A 7,047-nucleotide genomic window follows, 5' to 3' on the forward strand; every position below is an offset into this window, starting at 1 on the left:
TGAAGTGCAAATTCAGAAATAAAATCCAACATTTTAGCATTCCTGGGTTTGATCCCATTTCATTAACTCCGTGTGTGCATGCTTAATTTCTCTGGAGCGTCGGGGACAACAAATCGGTTTGGTTTTGCCCCTTAGCGGCCTCCATTTCTAAACCAGCAGGAAAGACTGTGTGCTGCAGAGATTCCTTGGCCACTGATAGTGTGTGATTTTGGCTGTGACTCCTCCTGAGGGGAGGAGAGGGAAGAAGTTGGAAGCTTGCTGCATCACAAAAAGAACAAGAAAATAACAGGCGAAATACAAAGCTTTTCATTCTCAGCTCTGAATCCTCAGTGTGCACAGCTGTATGTTTTGGCACATCTGTACCTCCTGAGAAAAACAAGCAGCATCCCCCACACCCTTCTCTATAGAGGAGGAGCAGTGTTCTTCTAGCTACTCCAGAGGTTAACTGTTTCTTGCATGGAGTCATTCCAGGGCACTACATTCACTGGGCCTCTCAGTGTCTGGGTTCTATATGTGTGTGTGTCTTCAAGTTGCCTGGCCACTCATAGACAACTATACATAGACAGTTTTCTTAGGCAAGGAATATTCAGAGGTGGTTTTTCAGTTCCCCCCTCTGAAATATAACCTACAGCACCTCGTATTCATTGGTAGTCTCCCATCCAAATACTAAGCAGGGCTCACACTACTTGGTTTAGATCAGACAGGATCTGGTGCCTTTAGGGCATATTGGCAGGGAGACTGCCTAACAAATAGCAAGGTGCTGTAGGCTATATTTCAGAGGAATAATCTCAGCTTGTTCCCTGTATGTGGGAGTGGGTATGTCCAGTTCCTCACTCAAGGAAAGTGGATATGTACTCTGTTTTTGAGGGGGGAAACCCCAAGTTATCCAGCCAGCTGTAGAACAATTAACAGTGCTTGCTCCAGGTCCTTTGATGCAACTGGTTTAGAGTACAAGTTGACACAAGTGTGGCATTCCAGAAGTTGCTGGACCACAACTCTAGCATTCCTTACCATTGGCTAAGCTGGCTAGGGCAGTTTAAAGTTGCAGTTGAACAACATCTGGAGAGGTGCACTTTAGTCATCCCTGGAGTAGAACAGGGCTGGACAACATGCGTCTTTGTAGATGTTTTGGCTGACAACTTCCATGGCTACAGATAGCATGGCCAATGGTAAGGGGTTGAGGGAGTTGTAGTCCCAAATGTCTGGAGAGCTAAAGATTCCCCACCATTTGCCTAAGGGATCTAGTTTTAGTTATGACTTAAAATAGTGTCCTGTGAGTTTTTAAGGTACTTGCAGCTTTGTTCTTGGGAAGCCTCTGAATGAGAGACCACCAAATCACCCTTTCATCAATAGCCCTGCTCAAAACTTGCAGACTCAAGGCCATGGCTTCCTTGAGTCTATCCATCTGTAATGGGGTCTTTCTCTTTTCCTACTGCCTTCTACCTTACCAAGCTTTATTGTCTTCAAGCATGAGTTGTCCTCTCATGATATATCCAAAGAACAACCTCAATATAGTCATCTTGGCTTCTAGGAAGAATTGGGCTGGATTTGCTGTAGGACTCATTTATTTGTCTTTTTAACAGTCCATGCTATCTACAGAACCCTTCCCCAGCACCGCATCTCAGATGAGTTGGTTTTCTTCCTATCAGCTTTCACAACTATACATAGACTGGGGAAAACAATGTCATGGACAATCCTAACTTTAATATTCAGTGATATTCTAACTGCTAACAATCAAACATATTCTGCAGTTTACAATTCTTGTTCCTCTTAATGGATTTCTCTTTGGCCTGTTACAGACTGCCAAAATAAAGCTGCTTCAGGTCTCTTTGGAGGTATGCTATTTAAATGATGCATGGGTCCTAAGAGTCCAGAGTTCGCACCAAAGCCACACTCCATTCCTAAGCACCGGAGTGCAGCTTTGGTGCAGCTTCCGGATTCTTAGGACCCATGCATCATTTAAACAGCATACCTCCAAAGAGACCCGAAACAGCTTTATTTTGGCAGTCTGTAACAGGCCTTTGTATATGTGTGTGTCAGACATAAAAAGATGGAAGAGGAGGAGTTAAAATGTGGGAGAGTTACAAAGAAGGTGATATCATCTGCATCTTAGTTAAATTTCATGAATAATGGAGAGCAAATGCTCAACTATAGTCTCACTTGGAAGTATCCTATTGTATTTAATGGTGTAACCTCTCAGGCATACATTCCCTTATGAAAGGTAAGCAAGGTGTCACCTTCTAGAGCAGTGGTCCCCAAACTGTGCTCTTTAAGGGATTTTGGACTTCAGCTCCCAGAATCCCAGAATATTGGCCAACATGGCTGAGGCTTCTGGGAGATGAAGTCCAAACTCTCTTAAAGGACACAGTTTGGGGACCATTGCTCTAGAGAATGATGTTGGACTGCAACTCCCAGAAGCCCTGGACAGAATAGCCAATTAGGAAGAATACTAGGAATTGTAGCAGATCCACAGTCAATACTCTGGAAGATAATTTCATATATTTATATGTAGTTGTTCTGTCTTTAACAGTTCTCATAATGTGTACAATGAAATTGCAATGCATGGAAAGATAGTTATAGTGCAATCATGACCACAGATATATTTAATTAGTCTCATGTGTCCCATGTGTGCATACCTTAGGCACAAGCACATGTTGATGACACATATAGACACAGACAACAAACACAAATGTGCACTGCAACTTCTGCAGAAGGCTATCAGTTTAAGAGTTCAAGTGTGAATTCTCAAGTTAATAGGACCATAATGTCATATAAAATTAAGCCACTGATTGCTAATTTTGTGCCATAACCTCCTGATTTAAAGCCTGGGCATTTAATACAGTTGAAAAGTCTTGAGGTGTTGCCAGAAAAGGGACACATACATGAAAAATATTGCTTATAAGGTATAATCTTTGTAAAAGAATACCAGCATTTTCTAGAAAAGAAGATAATAGGCCCTGAGGTGCCTGAAAGACTTACTGATATTATCACAAGGGATTGTTGAGAAGCCCACATGATTTTTTAAAAAAGACATTATGTTTATTTTCTGCCCATAGCAGGCTTACACACAGTACCTTAATTATTAGAACCTGGTTTGAGCTTTTTGGAGACTAGCCCTCAGCCAAATTTGCATGAAAAGTGGACCTTTTACAAATAGTACTCAATTTCTGCTTTTGTCTGAGAAATACAAAACCAGGGATGGTCAATGTGTAGCTTTCCAGGGATTTGAAAACTCCAACTTTTACCATCTCTTTCCCTGGGCTATGCTGGAGAGGACTGATGGGAGCTGCAGTTTTGATTGCATCTGGAATACTACAGATTCCCTACCCAAGATAAAAACTGCAAATTATGTTGCAATTAAATTGTGGCTGTAGGAAGAAATGTCCACAAATTATGCTACCCTTTTGAGTCCTCTTCTGTCCAATCACCTCCTCCTCCCTCATTTTAGTCAAGAGTAAATAGGGCTAAGCTGGAATGCTTTGATCATTTCATGGATCTCCTTGGGAATAAGCTTGGGTTGCTCTTATAGTGGCACCAAGTGATTATATCACATGGTCTCAAGGCAGCTGTCTGTCAGGGCTGCCATCAGGTTGTGAAGAGAGAATAACATGGTAAGTAAAAGGTAGAGGGATAGTTTTTTTAAAAAAAGCGGAGAGCCTCCTTAAAAAGAAAACCCTCTCGTTCTTATGCCAAGCATGTTTGCCAACATTCAGCACAGCCTTCAGAAATAACTCCTTTGTCGCAGGGTATCTATTGCCTCCTCTCCCCCACATTGATTTTGACATACTTTATGGATGGTCTCTTAAATTATTAATAATAGGGTAGAATGATCGGCAAAGATTTCCTTCCCTTTTTGAAGACTCTGCATTTCTTCCCGTCAGATGTACATTAGAGCTGCGCACATCGCTTTATGCAAGAATCATATGGGGCTAAATAAAGCAGATTCCACTCCTGCAACTGCATTCATGAAGCTGATTCAGAAGACAGGCCTTCTATTGCCTCTTCCCAGTGTTTGACCCTCCTACCTTGATTTAGATACTATCCCAATCCCTAATACTGCCATGCAGGTTGTCATACACTAACCGTTTTACTCCTGGGACATGTATTCCTTGTTCATACTACTGTAAAGAAGCCAGCAATGAAAGATGACATTGATAGTAGCAGGGCTCTTGCAAAGTGGAAGGATTGCTGGGATTCCAGAGAAGAGCCTGTGAATGAAGGATTAGTAGGGACTTTTGAATATTACTTCTACCATGACCTCGTCTTCACATAGGTCAAATTTATACATTAATGTTGATCTAAGTGCTCATTTCCCCACTCTTTTAATCTGACCTTAGACTAAAGTTGTATCAAACCATTTTAATTGTACAGGGTAGATACATTCCAGAATAGGTGGAGTGGACTATCTCTTCCTATTACTGGCTAAGTAGAGGAAACTAAGGATTGTATTTAAGCCCATGTTTTGACAATAGGCTGGTTTATAATAGAAGAGCTGCTGGTCTAGCTATGGCTAAGACTTAGGTCCCTGTTATCACTACCAGTTGGACATAGTCCTCTCACAGCCTGAAAATACTGTTCTAACATAAAGTGGTGGTAGAAAAATGGCCATCACAGAAGCAGCACCCTAAATTCCTTCACCTCAATAAATCCCTCACAAGCATAACATCACCAGAATGCTTCTTCATTTTGGAAAGCACTTATGTTCAGAATGGCAGCAAGAGAGCAGTTTACTATTTGAATCTCTCTAGCCAAACAAGTCACTAGTTACCTTGCCAGATTCAGTACCATTAAAGGATCATCATGAGTAGCATTCTCATGGTGGACCTGTTCCTCCAGCACTTTCTAACCCCCCCCCCCCAAATTTAGAACAGTTTTAAAATGGCAAGATGTATGTTCCTGAGATGGTGAAGAAAATGATGTTCTCGTAAAATGTAGTGCAAGAAACAAGTTAGATCTTACTTACTTCTCCATACACCTTGATTCTAAGAAATGCAATTTATAATTATTACTTCATCAGCTGAGAGGCAGAGTGGTGTAGTAGTTTGAGTGTTGGACTATAACTCTGGAGACCAGGGTTTGATTCCCTGCTCGGCCATAAAACCCACTGGGTGACCTTGGGCAAGTCACATACTCTCAGCTTCACGGGAAGGCAATGGCAAACCTCCTCTGAACAAATCTTGCCAAGAAAGCTCCATGACAAGTTTGCCTTAGGGTCACCATAAGTTGGAAACAACTTGAAGGCACATAACAACTTCATCAGTTTGTCACAATAAACCAGTCTGCTGAGAGCAAAGAATTGGTGTTGAATTTTTTGATGTAGATTGCCAGTCTTGAACCCATTTCAGCTGCTTGGACTTCATGTTAAGCAAAATTATTCAGGCTGAATGAGAAAAGCTTCTGTCAGTTGCAGACACCATCAGTCCTCTAGTCTAGCCTTCCCCAACCTGGCACCATTCAGATGTGTTGGCCTACAGTTCTTATACATTTGGCCAGAAAGGGCAATAGTGTCCAGTAAATGGTACTACTTCCCATTTCAGCGGGAGCAGAGACTAGCTGTGTGTGGCGTATTTCTTTCAGTAGAAATAAAGGTGTTGGCTGCTACTAATGTATGCTAGTGTGCATATTAAATTCCTTGTCACTTACAAAAAAATTACAGAGGAATATGTATGTATGTATTCATGGCTGGTTTATTGAAATGATGGACACTCAAAATCACCACCTTTGGTATCTGTACTCATTGTAGGATACAAGTCTTAAAATGCATATTTAAAAATAAAAACAGCAGCAGGAAGCACTATGCTTCATGTTGTGGAAAAGCTTGTTGCTTGCCTTCCAACAGCAACCCTGGCTTGTAATTATTATTATTATTTTTTTTAAAAAAATCTTGTACTGCTTTCTCCAATCTGTTGAAATGCATTACTTCAGATGTTTAGGCGATTTGGACGTAGAACCCCAAATCCTAGGGTGAGGGCACAATTGGTAGTATAGTTGAACTGAGATCTCCCCTACTGTGAATATAAGAAAGCTGTTTTATTTCAAAAGGCTTTTAATGTGCAATTGTGCTGCTCCCTTCAAATGGCTTTTATATTGATTGCCATGTTACACTGTATTGTTTTTAATGCATTTTTGTAATTATTATATGACATTTTATTCTTATATGCTGCCACAAGTCAAAGAGCAGGATATAAATATATTAAAAAGCAACAATAAAAATAATTATTAGCATTTTGGTCATGCTTGCCCAACACCTCTACTTTGGCTGACTGTTAGAGCTGGACAACAGTGCTTTTTGTGGCAGATTATTGGTCCCATTTTTGTCCGTTGCATGGGTTATAAAACAATTAAGTCAAAGCCATTTGGGCAATTTATACTCTGGCCCAGGTGGGTGGGCACTGCACTGCCTCTAAGGAAAGCTATCTCCTGGCTTCTGAAAGTAAAATGGAATAGGCATGTAAGCAAAATGCTCACAACTGTATGAAGTTGAAGGCTTTCCTGTCTGGCATCCATAGTTTTTTGTGGGTTTTTTGGGCTATGTGGCCATGTTCTCGAAGAGTTTCTTCCTGATGTTTTGTCAGCATCTGTGGCTGACATCTGATCCTAGAACATGGCCACATAGCCCGAAAAACCCACAAAAATCTCACAACTATCTTCCCATAGTCTCTACTGCTTATTAATTAATCTATTTTAAAAATAATAAATAAAACTAGATAACTCACACAATAAACAAGTGGAAAATAACCTTAGTCTAGGAAGATAATAAGTTCTTACTTGGAGAAAAAACTTAAAATGAACCTTCAAATATTTTTTGATTTTGACTCCTCTCTCTATAGATCTTGATTTTCAGAGCTCCTAAGAGATTATTATTAATTAATTATTGTTTTTATTTTTATACCGCTATTCCTTGGAGATCATAGCGGTGTACAAAAATTGGAGATCATAGCGGTTATTAAATTCTGTTGGGCCTTAAGGCTCAATTCTTGTTTTCCTTGCTCTTCAGCATGTACACAAAACTGCTGGGAGAGGTCAGCTCTCATTCTGGTGAAGTGT

General features: G+C 40.5%; 1 protein-coding gene across 1 annotated transcript in view; it reads left to right on the top strand.

Moving 5' to 3' along the window:
- Window positions 1-7,047, top strand: part of ACTR1A (actin related protein 1A) — a 515,484-nt gene that overhangs the window by 202,179 nt on the left and 306,258 nt on the right. The gene's annotated exons all lie outside the window — the stretch shown is intronic.

Source organism: Sceloporus undulatus, chromosome 3 (assembly GCF_019175285.1).
Source record: "Sceloporus undulatus isolate JIND9_A2432 ecotype Alabama chromosome 3, SceUnd_v1.1, whole genome shotgun sequence".
NCBI lineage: Eukaryota > Metazoa > Chordata > Lepidosauria > Squamata > Phrynosomatidae > Sceloporus > Sceloporus undulatus.